Source organism: Meriones unguiculatus, chromosome 5 (genome assembly GCF_030254825.1).
Source record: "Meriones unguiculatus strain TT.TT164.6M chromosome 5, Bangor_MerUng_6.1, whole genome shotgun sequence".
NCBI classification, from domain to species: domain Eukaryota; kingdom Metazoa; phylum Chordata; class Mammalia; order Rodentia; family Muridae; genus Meriones; species Meriones unguiculatus.
The window spans coordinates 87,739,984-87,758,547 of NC_083353.1; the positions used below are offsets into that span (position 1 = coordinate 87,739,984).

At 38.7% G+C, this 18,564-nt stretch overlaps 1 long non-coding RNA gene across 2 annotated transcripts in view; it reads right to left on the reverse strand.

Annotated features, from left to right (window-relative positions):
- The window catches only part of LOC132654242 (uncharacterized), a 125,551-nt gene that overhangs the window by 58,741 nt on the left and 48,246 nt on the right, over positions 1-18,564 (reverse strand). For both annotated transcript variants that reach the window (XR_009591896.1, XR_009591897.1), the window contains exon 5: positions 12,930-13,014. This is a non-coding gene — a long non-coding RNA (uncharacterized LOC132654242). The remainder of the gene's footprint in view (positions 1-12,929; positions 13,015-18,564) is intronic.

Consider the following 18,564-nt stretch of genomic DNA (forward strand, 5'->3'; position numbering starts at 1 on the left):
AGAGGCCACTGGGGAGAACAGGAAACTGAACGTCAATAAGCTGAAATTTGACCCAGGCAGTGCATTAACAGAAACAGGAAGGTCCACTCTGGTGGTCAGGAGCAGCTCCCACTAACAGATAACAACACTGGACTCTGATAGAGTAGAGCCTCAAGTTAGCGAGGGGATCAACCTCTGCAGCTACCTGTTTTCCATTTCCTGTTTACAGCTCCGAGTGTCTAGATTTTTAAAAACAAAAACCTCAAATAACCCAATGATACACCTCAACGTCTTAGAAAATTAAGAATAAATTAAACCCACAGGTAGTAGACAGCAAGAACTCATAAGGATCAAAGAAGAAATCAATGAAACAGAGACCAAAAGAACGATATATAGCTCAATCAAAAAAAAGTTGGTTCTTTGAAAAGATAACGTGAGACTATAAAATCTCTACTCAGGGCCTACAAGAGATGGCTCAGTAGTTAAGAATGCTTTCTTGCATCCACACCCAGCACCTCACACACATGTCCAACACCTCACACCCACATCCTATGGCTCACAATGTCATATAATTCCAGTTCCAGGAGATCCAACACTCTTCTGATTTCCTGCACACAAGTCATTAGTTCAGGCAACATACCTACACACGTAAATAAAATAGAAAGAAAGCAAATCCTTGCTCAATTAACCAGAAGGGAAAGAATACTCAAAGTAGTCAAATTAAAGTTAAAGAACAGGATGCTACAAACACATTGCCATGAAGCCTAGGTAATCATTCAGGGACACTTTGAAATTTTACCCCCCCCCCCAAAAAAAAAGATGATGAAGAAGGAAAAGATAACCAATCTACCACCACCAATATCAAAACCAGGAAAATCTAAAAGAAATAAATTCCAAGATGTAAGACCTACCAAACTTAAATCAAGAACAGATCTATAGCATACAGATTAGAGACTGAAACGGGAATAGAAATAAATGTCCTCTGTAGGGCTGGGAAGATGCTCAGCAGGTAAGAGACCTTGTTATGGTCTCTTATGCACTAGAGCTCAAGGGCTGATACCCACCACCCATCTAAAAGCTGGGTATGGCTATAAACACCTGGAACCTACTGGGGGCTGGTTGGAGCCAGAAGGATTACTGGGATATACTGGCAGCTGGCCTGCGGCACGTCTAGATTTGGAGAAAGACCCTGACATAGGAGGTAGTGCAAAGTGATGGAGGAGAATACCATCATTCCTTGTCTGGCCTCTAGGCATGTACACTTCCATGCTCAAATCTCCCTCTGACTCTCTCTGTGTCTGTGTCTGTCTGTGTGTCTCTGTGTGTCTCTCTATCACACACACACACACACACACACACACACACACACACACACACAAGTCTTCCCATGAAGAAAAGCCCAGGACAAGTTGAATTTATCAAACCTTCAGAGGAGAATGCCTAATACCAATACTCTACTGTTTGTCCAACAGCATAATTTTATATTTAATCTTCACCTTCTTATCTGAATATGAACTGTTGCTTATTGAGTTCTCATTGTGTGCTAGATACTATAGTATATACAAGGCCTTCTCTCTCTCTCTCTATATATATATATACCACATTTTTTTATTATTTTTACCACTGTGCAATAAAATATCCCCAGTTTTAAGATGAGTAAACTAAGATTTCAGTCCACCCACTGACCCTAGACCTATAGAACATTTTGTTAAAGAGAATCTCATTGCAGTTGGGATTCATTTTTCCAAAGTAAGGTATAGGTGTGTGTCAAATAGGTTTGGGAAAGAATAAAGAGGAAGTAAATGGTATGAGCAATCCAGTCAGCATAGTACATATTAGCTATCCTATAAGAACTCTGAGTTGGACACTGATAGTGAGTTTTAACTGTCAGCTTGACACAACTAGAATCAGCCGGGAAGGGATTCTTGAGCAGTTATCCAGATCAGTTCAGCCTATGGAGACGTTTGTAGAAAACTGTCCTGATTGTTAGTGGATATAGCAAGACCCTACCCACTGTGGGTGGTAACATTCCCTAGGCTGGGCTCTGAATGGTGCAGGAGTGAGAGAAAGCATTGGTTAGCTCTGTTCCTGATTGTGGAACTTGACCAGCTTTCTCAAGTTCTTGATTCTGTGATTTCCCTGCAGTGATGCACTCTGACCTAAATTGTTACCCAAATAATGCTATTTTTCATAAGTTGCTTTTTGTCAGGGTATTTTTTTTTTAAATCATAGAAATGCATTAGGACAGGTACCATGACTTGCTGTTTACTCAGATCATGAATAGCAGCTTGCAGGGTATTTGATTCTGATAGTTCTGTCTCCTTTTCACAATAGGGCTCAGTTGCAGGTCTGTTCCCTTATCTCAATCAACCAGAAATAAAAAAGTCATACAGATTAGGACTACAGGCAAAACCATTTATCTTGTGTACACTGTGAAGTGTGACTTAGTCTCCAGTATGCCATATTATTGGACATTTTTAAAGAATAAATTTAACTCTCATTACTTTTTATTTTAAGCACCAAATTCTGACTATGAAACACATTAAGATTCAAATTCAGTTAATAATATTGGATTTTCTGATGGTTTAAGTGTCTTTAGTAAAACATATTTCTAAAATATTTATTTTGTAATCTTCAGGTGGATTAGTTAAACATAAAAAATGACATTATGAAGACAATACTACTATCATGGTATTCTGTGGGAGTGAATTTTGCACTGTTTTAATATAATTTTGATGTTAAATTTTTACTAAAATGTAACACAAGGAGAATTAGGTACAGAAGAGTGGAGAGCTCAAAATGCTTTTTCTAACTGAGTCAAAGTGGAACTAACCCATTCATAGCAAGCACCACATTTGATTAATTACTATCTGTTTTGTTTGTGTGAAAGATATACATGTATGTTTTATATATATATATATGTATATATGCATGTATAATGTGCATATGTATCTGTATATGGGTCACTATGGTCTACTTGTGAGGGTCAGAGAACAATTTTCAGGAATATAACCTTACCTTTTCATCTTGTTTTTTTTTCATTGTGTGTGTGTGCTCTCATGTCAGAGGAGTACATCTGATCCTGCGGAGCTGGAATTACAGGCAGCTGTGTGCCCTGATGTGCGTGCTGAGAAGTAAGCTGAGAACCTTTGAAAGAGCAGAAACTTCTCTTAGCTGCCAAGCAGTCTCTTCAGCTCCCCTTCTCGCTTTTGAGGCAGAGCGGATCTTGTTGATTTTGCCCTGAGCACACGAGCCTATTGGTTCCTCAAGCTCCCAGGCCACTCTTCTGTCTCTGACTTCTCTTCTCCATTACCAAGGTGTGTTATTGCATGTGGCTTTTTGCTTAGATTCTGGGGTACAGACTCAGGGTGTTAAGCTTGTAGGGCAATTTTTTTTAACCCATTGAGCCATCTGTTCTACCCTTATTTGGATGTTTTTATGGTGAAGATTACTTTGAACTACGTTTTTCAGTATAATGGATTGATTTTATGATTACATACATAGATACATACATACATATGTTTCACATCTTTTATTTAGCATCAAGTTCAAAAGATTGATCTATGAGACTGCATGGCATTGCCATTGGTTTGACCTCTTTACCACCGAGTAAGCACCATTATTGGTCCATTCTGTTGGGATGAGCCTTTGGGTAGCTTCCAGTGAGAGGCTTCTACAGATAGTTCTGCTATGAACACTCTAACATGGGTTTTCACACACACGTGCTTCACTTCTGCCGTGACTAATCTAGGAATAGAGACTGGGAAGGGAGAGGCTGTGCATCTTTGTAGTTAAACATGGCCGCCAGCTCACACGAGGAGTATATTGCAGTTACTGGGACTTTGTGTTGTGTGCCTTTTAACTTAGGTGAACGCAGGTCTCTCTTCTTACACATGGCAATGGTTGAAATTCCCTTTACGTTTGCTATGGGTACGTCATCTTAAACTTTCAGGTTAACAACCCCAAGGAAATGATTATTAAAATAAGCTCCTGTTGATTATAGGAAAATACTGTTGTTAAGGAGGATACTCTCAATTCACTCTCATGAGGACAGGAAACAAAATAATTACAACTCAGATTAAATGATGCAGCTGGTTTACAGTTATTCTTTGGCTCCTTTCTCTTATCATTTTATTGCTATTACAAATGCCTAACCTATGTGCCTTCTTTAACTTAAAAATAGTTTTTATGCCAAACAGTATATTTTTTTCTATTGTACCCAGTGACTTGGCTTCCTTTATTAAGTCTGATCAAAGGCCAATTAAAGTTAGAAATTTTTTTCCAAAGCACTTCTGTGTGTCATCGTCTGACATAACTCTGTGTGGAAGAAATACTTCTGGCTTTCTTTGCTTAGTGCTTGCCTCAAAAAAAAAAAAAATACAGTCTGTGTATTCAAATACACCTTTCCCATTTCAGAACATAAAGTATCTCTCAAATTATAGTCTGTTCAGAGAATGTAATTTTTGGACAATTGCAAATTTTATCAGTATCTGGTTTAGAAACTGTGCTCTACCACCAACAATAGCATTCTGGCATTTTATTCCACCAAATTATGAATATGTAAGAAATGTTTGAATGAGGAGAGGTTTTGGGAGATAGTGTCACTCTTTTATGCCAACAGCAGAGTGGCTTTAACACTCGGTGTCCCCCTGCTGTAAGTATTGTGTTGGAGTGGAAAGCCTGTGTCATTCACAGCTACAGCCATTTTTGGCTAACACTAATCGTTTTGACTTGATTATGGGGCAGGTTCTTTTCTGTTGAACTTAGGGGAGGGTTTGAAGAAGTATTAAGACATACACAGTTTAACCGCTAATTATTTTAATTATTTATGAAAGATAACCCACATGAAAAGTGACTTTATATTCATGCCCAGGTTATAATTTTCCTGAACAGTATATTCCAATTTTATGGGTGAATAGAAACTAGTGGGAGCAGCGTATTATTTAAATATGTAAGCCATCTTTGGGTGAAATTAAAAAAGCCATTTACCAAATGATATGGAAAAAAAATCCCGCAAGTAAAAGAAAATAGTGTAAATTTTCTTTTCAAATGACACATAAAGTTGTACATATTTATAGTTGCCGCGTGGTATTTTGATACCTGTGCACAGTGTTAAAATTTTATGTCAGTAAGTATATCAATGTCTTTATAGCTACATGCATTTCTGGTAGAAATATTTCATATGTTTTATTTGAGTTCTTCTGAATATACAGTATTATAATCTGTCATGATCCCTCTGAGCATTGGCATACTAGAACTTTTGGTCTTGTTTGTAACTTAATACCTTTTAATCAACTTTTCCCCGCCTGTGGCTAACCTTCCCAACCTAAGGGTATTTAGTGTTCTGTGCCTATTTTATTTAACTAGGTATTATGTTCTCTACTTCTGTCCATGTTGTTACAAATGATAGGATTTCATTCTTGCTATGTCTAAATAGTATTCATCATATATACTATGCATATATGTTAATATAGTATATTATATAATATATATGTTAATATATTACATATTAGATATTATATATTATGAACAGTTTTCTTTATTACTCCACCAGTTGAGGAACATTTATGTGGTTTCCATTTCTCAATTCTTTTATCTAATAATGTAGCTTTAGCTCTACTCATATTAATATGCTTTCTGTATTAGCACATAATATTTATTGAATGATAGCTGGATAGAAAAATAACGTTTGTTAAGTACTATTGGTTGCTATGCTTTACAAATGATGATATGGAGACCCAAAAGGGTTAGAATAAGTGATTTTTCCAAATATAATAATACAGTTGGTGGGGTTTAAAGCTGTAAAATAATAAAAATTACATCATTTTTTCTCTTTGTGAAGTGAGTTTTTTCCTAAATAGTCCAGGAAGACCTCAAACTTGGAATCCTTCTGCCTCAGCCCCTTACTTGAAAATGCTATCTTTTTAACTAATTAACTAGTTAGTTAATTAATTAACTTTTATTAATTACAACTTGTTCATTTTGTATTGCAGCTGTAGCCTTCCCTCATCTCCTCCCATTCTCACCCACCATCCCTCTTCTTCCCCTATACCCCTCCCCTAGTCCACTGATATGGGAGGTCCTCCTCTCCTTCTGTCTGACCCTAGTCTATCAGTTTTCAGCAGGGCTGGCTGCATCATTTTCCTTTGTGGCCTGGCAAGACTGCACCCCCATCTCTCTCTTTTTTTTGTATTTTGTATTTTTATTTTTATTAATTAGTTTATTCATTTTGTATGCCCCTGTAGCTCCCTCCTTCCTCCCTTCCCAATCCCACTCTCCCTTCCCCTTCTTCACCCATGCCTCTTTTCCGGTCCATTGATAGGGGAGGTCTTCTTTTGATCCTAGTCCTATCAGGTCTCATCAGGAGTGGCTGCACTGTCTTCCTCTGTGGCCTGGTAAGGCTGCTCCCACCTCAGGGAGAGGTGATCAAAGAGCCAGCCACTGAGTTCATGTCAGAGACAGTCCCTGTTCCCATTACTAGGGAACCCACTTGGACACTGAGTTGCCATGGGCTACACCTGTGCAGGGGTTCTAGGTTATCTCCATACAAGGTCCTTGGTTGGAGTATCAATCTCAGAAAAGACTCCTGTGCCCAGACTCTTTGGTTCTGTTGCTCTCTTTGTGGAGCTCCTGTCTTCTCCAGGTCTTACTGTCTCCCCCTTCTTTCCTAAGATTCCCTTCACTCTGCCCAAAGTTTGGCTATAAGTCTCATTATCTGCTTTGATACCCTGCAGGGTAGAGCCTTTTAGAGGCCCTCTGTGGTAGTCTCCTGTCCTGTTCCCTGTTTTCTCCCTCTTCTGATGTCCTTCCTCTTTGCATTTCTGAATGGGGATTGGGCATCTTAGCCAGAGTCCTCCTTCTTGATTAGTTTCTTTAGTTATGCAGATTTTAGTATATTTATCCTATATTATATGTCTAATATCCACTTATGAGTGAGTGTATACCCTCTGTGTCTTTCTGCTTCTGGGATACCTCACTCAGGATGACCTTTTCCAGTTACCACCATTTGCCTGCAGATATCATGATTTCCTTGTTTTTTATTGCTGAGTAATATTCCATTGTGTAGATGTATCACAATTTCTGTACCCACTCCTCAACTGAGGGGTATCTGGGTTGTTTCCAGCTTCTGGCTATTACAAATAAAGCTGCTACAAACATAGCTGAGCAGAAGTCCTTGTTGTATACTTGAGCATCTTTTGGATATATGCCTAGGAGTGGTATACCTGGATCTTGAGGCACCCCCATCTTTTAACCAATCTAGATGATAAAGCTTAAAACATCACAGCACAGACAGTGCTTTGCATGTGACTGACTTCACAGATATCAGCTAACACACGTTGGTTAATACCAACAGCTCTCCCACTGCACAATAAGCAGGAGTTGCTATCATCACATTTCATCCAATCTTCTGTCCTGATTCTTCGTGACATTAGCAGCAACTGTTCACCATTGTAACTGATTGTGTCACTTATTTCAAAGCCTCTTGGTGATTGGTCACAGTGTGCCAGGTATTACAAGTATGAGCAGATGACAGTGAAGGTAACCTGTTGCCATTCGTCTCTCATTGACAGAGCTGAGAGACATTTGATAGAGATGGGTAAGATTACCATTTCCCAGTCTCATCAGAGGAACCATTCAGCCAATAAGTTAATAGTAAAGGAGGGACATGAAAAGAGCTAACACTGGTGTTGCAATTCAAATGGAATGTATGTGAAACCAGAAAGGAAGTCCTTCTACAGGTGTGTGGACACCAGCAGATCTCAGAGAGATCCTGAATGTGAAGCCCAGGGAACTCAGTGGAGAAACTTAGAGGTGAATTTCTCAATGCCAACAAGGAAACCAGGTGCCAGGGAAAGATAGACATGTTCAGCGGAACACTGGCAGACAGTTCAAGAGAAAGCTACCTTGCAAAGCGTTTCAGATTTTTTTAATTTATGTTTTTATTGATTACAGTTTATTCACTTTGTATCTCAACTGTAGCCCTCTCCCTTGTCCCCTCCCAATCTCCTCTCCCTCCCTCTTCTTCACCCATGCTCCTCCCCCAGTCTGCCAGAATACAGACACGCTCTGAGTCAGGATCTGCTAGGACAACCAGTCTCTTCTTTTGTTTGTTTCTATAAAAACAACAACCAAACATATCCTAGTCTGTAGGAGCACCCACAACAAAATATTGTTATTTTAAATAACAAGAGTCATGTCTCACAATTTTGAAGGCTTATATATCCAAGATGAAGGACTAGCTAAGTAGATTGCATTTCAAGAACTAGTCTCTTGGCTAGGAGGAAGCCCCCATATTCCTATATGTCTAACAGCTCTTTCTGATAATTCCTAGACAGAGGGGAAGAAGAGTTCAGTACAGCATGTAAGTACCATCTTTTTCAATCTAACCTGTCAATACACACGCCCTTATGACTTCATTTCATTTTAAGTGCCTTTTAATGCCTCAGCTCTGCACAAAAGTCATATTTGGGTTGCAGACCTTCAGTATGAGTTTAAAGGGAGATTCATTTATTAACGACACACCTTAATTTTTAATGTCTGTATTCTGCCCATCTCCAGATATCGTGAGTACGTAGCCCTGAGAGCTATTTAGAAAAGTATAGCATGAAATTAATATATTAAGCCCATGGCATGCTGAAAATTTGAGGTTGTCCAAGACTAGCATCACCTTCTGGCTCTCAACAAAAATGAATCCTCCACATTGGACAAGATGGCTACTGCATTAATTACTTTAGTCATTGCTGTAACCAAATACCAGACAGGAAGCGACTTAGGGAGAAAGGGTATATATTTCTAAGGGATATACTCCACTGTATCCCTTAAAAAGGCTTGCAGTAGGAGCAGAGATAAGGGTCACATTCTATCTAAGAATCAGATTAAGAAAGATGAATGTTGCTGTTACAGCCAGGTGATCCCCAGAAGTTGCCAATTCAAGGTAAACTAGTAGGAGCTCACAAACCCCCACAGGTAAGAACTAACAGCAGAAAAAATGCATAGAACTTAATAATATAATAATATTTTATTATTAGGTAGAATAATAAGCAGAATATAAAATTAATTTATGAAATAAATAAAAATGGACAAGCAAGAAAAACGTTGTTCAAAATAACTAAATATCTGACAAGCAGAAGTCTATGTTTGCGTTCAGTCTATTGGTCTTCGGTGTTGCAATTGTACTACAGAACACAGATGCATGGTTCATGCACGTGGATATTTACAGATAAGAATAACTGAAAATAGCATTAAAAAGTAATTAAATAAAAAATTACGAATAGAAATCTGCTTAAATAAAAATAGAAGTATCAACCCTATATTAGCTAGTCTGAACATATATGTATTACCTAAAACAGTCTTAAAATGTACACAAGTTAAAAATATTTGGCTTATAAATATGAGCTGGTAGATAGATGCCTGTGATGCAGACAGTTGGCAGTCTAGGGTAGGAGGCTAGCTCATCTAAGACAAGCTTCAGCGCATAGCAAGGGCTCATTTCAAAAATCACCAGAACTACAGATTATTAGCGGTAACTTTAGCAACACACAGTAGAAGTTGGCACAGCTCCCTCATTTATTAAAAGAATGCACAGCTAATTAACTATTAGCAATGGGTTATTTAATCGATCTTTTATATATAGATGTTTCTTTAAAAGTATCTAAGTCTTAGTTTTTGGACTAGAACATTGTAAATTTTCTGTAAGTTTTATGTTGGGTTAAGAAGACCAGTAAACTTCAATAAACGTTTCCTTATATAAGTTGCCTTGGTCATGACGTCTTATCATGGCAATAGAAAATTAACTAAGACCAATACAGGGTGAGGAGCATATCATGAGCCTCCACTCTTGGCCAAGGAGATATTAGAAGTTCATGGCTTGTCAGGAGGAGAGAATCTGTTTTATTTAATGGACATTTTTCCTGGTAGGTTGACTGTACTCTGTGAATAAACCCACAAATTGGACTTGGTGGGTTATAAGAAAAGGACATGAGGTTGGGAGGGGTTGCAAGGATAAAGGATGGATAGAGGAAGAGTTATAGGGAAGAGCGGGCCGAATATGATTTTGCATGCATGAAATTTTCAAAGTATTAACAAAAACATTATTTTTCAAAAAAAGACATGAATGCCCACTCTGCTGATATTAGTATATAAGGTAGTGGTGGAGGTTTCCCTCAGTGCCCTAAGGAAATACAGAAAAAAAGGGAGTGTGATGAATAACATTGTGTCCAGAAAAATAGGCAGAACCAGAGATCATTATGTTGAGTGAAGTAAGCCACACTCAGAAAAACAAATAGAATGTGCTTTATCTCATGCAGAATCTAGACAAATAGTACTTTAAAAGACGTGAAAGTAGAAAAAGAACTGTTTGGATGTGGGAAAGAGTCCAGGAAGGTATGGGTCAAAAATGTAATATGAGGGGCAGAATACGATAAAAGTATATATGTGTAAGGAAATATCACATGGAAGCCCATTATTTTACATAAGCAGTATATAGTAATCAAAGAAAGAAAAGGGGAAATTTAGATGTCAAGTACTTAAACTATATATATATTACTTTAACTTCTAGGGGGTTGACATTTTTCAAAAGAAAATGTTGGTGAGATAATTTTAAAAGGAAGATTTATCCTCTTATCAAATTTCCAGTGTATGTTGTCTACTGTAGTCACTTTGCTTTAAGCTAAATCTCCAGGACTGTTAAAAAAAAAGTAATAAAGGAGAAAAAAAAAGGAAATAATTTCTCTGTCTATATCTCTGTCTGTCTGTCTCTCTCTCTTTGGGAGGGGGCTGTGGGCAGATGCAATTCCTCAACTAGGAGACTATATGATTTCTGTACATAAATCAAAATAACAAAAGAACTTCTTCATGAGGCAGCTGAATATAATACAATCAAACTCAACTTCTATATACAAAGACTTTTGAGAATGTAATTTTGAAAAGGTAATATTAGCTCCATGTTTTGGTGGTACTTAGGAAGACATTTAATAGTGAACATAATTTATGTGGGGAAAATTATAGTACCTCAGCACTTTATTTAAAAATACAAAAGTACAAGGTATGGTGGTACATGCCAATAAGCCAAGTATTTTAGAACCATAGAAAAGAGGGCCAGGGGTTCAAGACCACCCTCAGCTACATAGCAAGTTCAAGACTAGTTGAACTTTTTATAGCAAAATTAAAAACAAAATCATTTTAATCACATAAAGGCTTCATATCACAAAATGTTACTTCTCCTGTGTTGGTCTATGGATTAAATGAAATTTCAATTTAAGCTCCCAAAGACATTTAAGAGGCAATTTATGACCTAATTTTTAATTTTAGTGGAGGTTCAATTGTCCATCAATAACCAAGAGACTCTTGAAGAGAACAAGTAGAATGAGCTGAAAGGCTAGCACTCCCAGAAGAGAACTCTAATAGGTAATAATTAGCTCAGATTAGCATGATATGCAAACCAAACAGACTCCAGTTCTCAGTATGAAACCTGCACTTAGCTGGTACTTTGATGTGTGGCAGAGGCTTTGCCATTTAGGTGAAAAAGATGGACCTTCTAATAAGTAGCACTGGAGCCAAACCAAAAAATAAACCCAAAAAAACCAAAACATCAAAATGGGATCCCTACTCTATGCCGCTAAAAATGTAAAATAAACTATGATATATACTAGCTTTCCATGGTGTGCTTTGAGGTACAGGAATGTCATTCCGTGTCTACTCATTTATCATATGGAATTCTTTCCTCTAACTCTTCTATAGCATTGTCCAAATTTTCTTTTCTTTCTTTATTTTTTAAGTAAGAATAACAATTGCTGTTCATTCCAATCCTCTGAAGTCTCTGCTTAAACTCATTATGTTTTCCAAAGGTTCTATTTCCAAATGAGAGCATATTTCCTGCTTTGAGATGGATGTAAACCTGGGGGAGGAGGATTCTGTCCAATGGAGGACAGTCATTGAGGAAAAGCCCCACCACATGCCCACTGCTTATAAAGATAATGGAAAGATAAGCTACAAAATGAGAGGGAATATAAATAATATATAAAAGAAACAAAGTTTATGTAAATATGCTGCAAAAATATTTACATAACGGATGTGAATCAGTTAGGAAGATAAATAACCCAATGGGAAAATTGGCAAGGATCACAAATAAGCTGCTTAGAGAAGAGAAAACGCATGTGGCCGATTGCCCTATAAAGAGGCTCTAAGCATGTGCAGCAAACAGGGAAAGCAAACTAAGGTCATGATAAAATATATTTACTCTCTCTAGGTTAAGGAGCCTGACAATGTGAAATATTGTCACACCTCTCATTGTGACAGAAACTCTTAGCATCACTACTGTTGTTCGTGGACCCAGTACTAACCACAGTAAAACACTAGATGCAATCCGATACTTGTTGGTAAGGATAACTGATACATCGGGATATATTCATTTAGTATTCTATTTTAAAGCTGAATAAAGTTACCTATGTATGACAACACGATTATAGGCTCACCCAAGTAGAACTCTTGATACAATCCTATATAGTCTATGTTTTTAAAAGTAAGGGAATACTACAAGCTTGAAGATAATGATAACTTTCAGGAAGAGACAGAGAAGTAGTCTACCAAGATATTAGTAAGAATCTAGCTCTTTGAGGTAGGTTCAGGCTCATCGTTAGTCATCGTCATCATTTGTATCATATATAAATGTTCCATCATATAATACATTCAAAATCTTTATGTTTTTAGTAATATAAAACTGCATTTATTTATTCATTTGTTGTTTTTTTATTAAACTGTATTTATGTAGATGAATAAATGTATTCAGGTTTAATCAATCAGCCCACAAAAAGTCTGATTAAAATACTTTAAACCACATATGCCAGAGATGATATCTAGGAAAAAAAGCAAGTACTAGCTCCAAAAAGCCAAATACTACTGGTTTTACAAAATCAGTAAAATGATTCCTAATGATATTCTGATATACTCACAGATCGGTGCTTTATCCAGTCTGCATCAGGGAGGCTTTCTCTGGCAGCAGAGAGGAACAGTTGCAAAGGCCCACAGCCCGACATTCTGTAGAGAGAGACTCTAAATTAGAAAATCATCATATTTGAAATGTTATAGTGTAGAAAGTCAGGTACAGCCAACAGCTCTATTTTGAGAGTTTGTTGAAAGGATGTAGATGTCTATGGAATGTCCTGCAAACCTGCAGTACATGAATCAGTACTGGAGTCCTGACTTAGCTCTTTACTAGATAGAGGATATTGAAATTTTCTTAACTTTGCCTGCTATGATTTTTTTCTGTTAATGAGGGACACTCTCCCGGTTATCTAGTGCCCCTTTGCCCAGAATGAACACTCATGAACTGAGCCAAAATGAGGATCAAGTCAAAGCAGGGCTGCAATCTGCGGCAGAACTGCTTATCTGCCCAGGCTCAGAAGCTGAACTTGGGATTAGAGAACTGAGGTTGAACAAGTGGTAAGCCTCTAAGACTTGGAGCATTTGGAGCTAAGCACCTGATACTGTTATTGTAATTATCATTTGATATCAGAGCTTCCTAAGACAGATGCTCTTGAGTTTCCAAAATGGGCCTCAAGCCACTGTACTTGGTTACATATGTGGAGAATTTTCCAGCAAGCAGGAATTTGTTTCATACCCTGGTCTCGCCTCTCTATCAGCATACACTGCAACTGTCCAACGCAGTTGACGGCACGAAGGAGGTGTCCTATCTCTGGTTCAGTTGCCTGAGCTATAGGATCTGCATCTCTATGCCTCTCTTGGTGTACGAACACTGTACAGTCCGGAAATGGTTCGTTCACACATTGTCTTCCTGCTCTGCAGTCCACCCTGCCTGACGCCAGGATCAGGGCCTGCTCCCTCCTGGGTAATGAAGGCCTTCAATCTCTATCGGTTTGTATTACAGTCACTTGCCCAAGGCTCTAACATGAAGCTTCTGTTCCCAAGTCTTGAATTTCCTCAATGGATTCACAGTTGCTTTTGAATGCTGCAGTTTTCTTGCTAGAGAGTGCGCACTTTTCGGCACACTGCCTTACTCGAAGGTTGTGTCCATCTCTTGCATAACCCTAGTGCTGCAGAGAGCGTGCTGTCATGTGAAAAGGCAGCAGACTGCCACCCCCTCCTCAGCCACTTGGACTCGGATACGCAGATTCTAGAAAGTTGTCATGCATGTTTACAGCTCTAGACTGTGCTGATTTTTCAAATTACACCTGTCTAGAAGATTTGGAGGCAATGGTACAGGTGGGGAAGAGAAGAACCTTAACCTGTTATTTTGGAAGTACCTGAACTCACTAGTGAAGAAAAGGTTAACAAATTGACAAACCAACCCCTTTTTCCACTTGTTTGTTTGCCAGTTAAGATTAAAATAAAATAAGTAAATGAATGAATTGTCTGTTTTCTCCTTCCATCTTTTGTTTTAGCAGACGGTGATGGAAGATTTCCAAAGAATTTTCTATTTAAAATATCACCAGATGTTCTTGTTGGTGAAATTCCTTTGAATAATGTTGCATTGTTTTAAATTATATACCTTATTTTTCATTAATTTATTATTGTTTTTAATGTATTCACTTTACATCCCGATCGTTGTTCCCTCCCTCTTCTCCTCCCACTTTCATCTTCCCTTCTCCTTTCTCCCTCCCCATCCCCTAGCCCTCAGAATGGAGAAGCCCTCCTCCCCTACCAAATGACCTCAGACTATCAAGTCTCTTCAGGACTGCCTGCATCCTTTTGCACAAAAAATTTTATGAGTTCTGGATAATATTCCTTGTGGGCAGAGGACTTGATTTAATGAATCAGTCCCAGACTGCAGGGCTTTGTGCCTTTGCCTGCCTGGATTAAAATTTCACCCATACTACTTACTTGCTGGGTGATTTTGGACAGGATACTTATGATTCCTAAACCTCAGATTTGTTACTTATAAAATGTGACAACTAATAAGTCCTTTCTTAGGTCACTGTGAGGAAGAAGCTAAATAATTCATTTACAGAGCTTAGTAAAAACCCCTGGTTCTAGTTGCTGTTCAAATGGTTGCAATTAGCTAGGTCTGCCCTGGACTTCATCTTCCCAACCGCCTCATCTGAGCAGTTTGCAGTGCTTGCTGTTAGAAACGGGTGTCCAGAGCTTTGGCTTGCTGAGGTTTCACATCCTATCAGCAAATAGTAGACCGGCTCCAGATTGTAGCACCTTTAAAAACTGCGTGCAGAAAGGAGAGGGATGTGGCTCCGGGTGGTTTTGGAAGTCTAACCACAGAAAGCACACCAAACAGCGCCTTGCACACACAGTGACCCAGCAACAAACGTCTCCTGTCTTCAGTCTCGTCTGTGCTGAACAGAAAGGATTGACTTTGCAAACCTCTGATGAGAACAGTACAAAGTCAACCCAGTGACATCTCTGCGCTGTCACTGACAAGCATTGGGTTGTCTGCCTGGCTCCCGTTGGGTAACCTGGCCTGCCCTTGGCCTTGAGCTCTTTCTTCTCAGAGACCTGGTTGGGACTGAGCCAGAGTCCGTACACACGCAGTGGGCACCCTGGCTACCAACTGCTGCCCATGAACACGCTGTCCTTGCAGGCTACTCTGATTTGTTTTGCCAATGTTTGCAGTAGACTTTACGGTTCTGAAAACCTGACACTCCTGAAAACCTGTTCAGTGCAGTCTCTGCTCAATTCAAGCCATAGCATATCACCTCTGGTCCCCTGCACACACCTAGAGCTCTGGGGTTCTCTTTCGGCTGTAAAAGCCCAGAAGTGTACATATTTAAGGGATGGCCCAAAGCATTTCTCAGTTCACAGCCAATCAACAACTCTCTTCTAACTTTTCCTTACATGTTTATCAAGTTTCAATCAAATCTTTCCATCATTGTCTACAGGCCTTATATGATCCAAATCTTTCCGCCTCTCTGGTCTCATTTACTTCTTTGTATGCTTTGGCCACACAAACTTTTATTCCTTGGACTGTACATGGTCATTACCTGCTTATTGCTTTGACATTTGGTTCTCTCTGTCTGGAACCTCTCTCTAAACTATTGCCTCATTAGATTTTTTTTTTCATTTTTCAGTGAAGTTCTTCTATGCCCATCAAAGGACTTAATCACCAACAGCACAACCTATGGCCTCATCATTCTTATACAGTGGTTCTCAATTAGGAGTCTTGTGATCTTCCAGGGGACATTTGGCAGCCTCCAGAGATAGTTTTTGTTTGTAACCGCTGGAAGGGGCAGGGTATCCCATAGAGGATGGGGGCTAGATGTACTCTAAACACCGTAAAATGCCCAGGGTGACCCACCAAAGAATTACTCTCAGAAGTGTCGATGTTACAGAGGTTGAGAGAGCTCATGTAGAATTTTATTTGCTCAAGGAATCTGGACCTTTGCGGAACTGATTCCCTGATTCATTCGTGATGGTAACTTGATTTTGCCTGTTTTCTCTGTTAGACTACAAATGCCAGTAAAACAGAAATCTTGTTTGTTTTTTTTTAAAAAAAAAACCATTTACTTGAAAACTTCAGACCCGAGCATACTGCGTTTACACCCTCCCTTCAATCCCTCCCATCTCCCTCATCACCCCTTGTAGAGTTCATGATCTCTTCTGTAATCATTGTTGTGATATACAGACATACGGCTTAATATGCATTGAAACTGCATGTGTGTATTTATATTTTTGCATATTATAAGTGCATTTTAAAGTAAATTACTTAACGATATGTTTCCTTATGGCCTTTCCTTAGTGTTATCTATCTCCCCTCCCTCCTCCTCTGTATTACACTCTCTTTCTTTGCCCCAGGTAAGCTCTCCTCCCATTTTCCCTTTCCCTTTCTCTTCATCATACCTCTGTCCTGCTATCTCCCTCTTTAGAGCTCCTTCCTTCCCCAAGTGGTTCCTTTTTAATTTCCTAGTTCCCCTGCTTAGTCCAGGTGTTGCAGTCACATAAAAAGATTCAGATTTAGGATCCACAAATATGAAAGAACTTGCAGATTTGTCTTTCTGGGTTAATTCAATTGGTGTAATTTTGTTGTTGTTTTCTTTAGTTCTATCCATTTACTTAAAATTTTATAATTTTGTTAAGTTTTCATAGCTGAATATAACCTCATTATGAATTCCCAGCACATTTTCATTATCCATTCACCGGTTCCATGCTAACTGGGTTGTTTGCATGTCCTAGCTGTTGTGACGGGAGCATCAACAAACATGGCTGAGCAACTATCTTTGCAATAAGGTGTCAAGTCCTTTGAACAGATGCCAAGGAGTGGTACAACTGTATTATACGGGAGTTCTGTTTTTAGCTTTTTGAGACTTATCCGCACTAATTTCATAGTGGCTATGTCAGTTTGCAACCGGAGCAACAGTTAGAGAGTGTCACCCTTTCTTGAAGCATCCTCGCTTATACTTCTTGGTGGTTTTCTAAAAATAATGAGAAACATTGTAGCCATTTTGACTTTGAAATCTCAGAGTAGTTTTAATTTTCATTTGTCTCATTGCCAAGGGAATTGAGCATTTGGAAAACTTCTGTTTGTTTCATCACTGTTGTGTCTCCAGTCTCTACTTTGTACCTGAACTTGGTGAGGACATTAACAGTATATATTAACCATAACCATAGCATTAACATAGCATCTTAATTAACCATAGCATCTTAGTAGAAAAGTTAACTGTGCATTGCTGTACATTATACTTGACCATACCAGGCCTTTACTATTTTCTTGCATTGCATTTGGTCTTGGTGATTGTTATATATTTGGAGTAGTTACAGACTTGATGCCTGGGATAGTTCCATGGTGGGTGAAATAAACTCATTAATAATATGAATTATACTTGACCATGCCAGGCTTTTACTATTTTCTTGCATTGCATTTGGTCTTGGTGATTGTTACATATTTGGAGTAGTTACAGACTTGATGCCTGGGATAGTTCCATGGTGGGTGAAATAAACTCATTAATAATATGAAATACCCATTGTAGAAATATTCCACTTCCTGTGTCTGTCCCAGGACTTTTAAATGTTCTCTGTGTACTTTTAACCCTCATTTTATTTGTAACTGTACTACCTAGAAATTAAAAAAAAGCAATATATACTTTCAGAAAACACGGGCATCAAACCTGAACACACTGCAATCCCTTGCCCGCCCTTTGGACCTGGTCAACAGATGTTAGGTGTAGAGTTTACAATATAACTGCCCTCCTCTGACATAGGCTCTACTTCAGTGTTCTGAACATGAGGATAACCAAGGGCTTTGTACGACTTCAACAACACCTGCTTAAAACCCAGTCATACTTGTCTGCCTAACTAAAGCCAGGAAGGGGATCAAAGGAGTTGGTGCTGTCCCTTTTTGTGTTCCTAGGAGCAGAATTGTGAGTGGGTCTATCACTGAGAAGAGTCTGTGTGGTCTATATAGGCTCTGTCCTTTTTTGAAGAGTTTTTTGTTGTTGTTCTTATTTGTTTTGTTTGTTTGTTTGTTTGCTTGTTTTTCAAGACAAGGTTTCTCTGTGTAGTCTTGGCTGTCCTGGATTTGGTTTTTGTAGACCAGGCTGGCCTCAAACTCACAGCAATCTGCCTGTCTCTGCCTCCCTGAGTGTTGGGATTAAAGGCATGCACCACCACAGCCAGTTCTTTTTT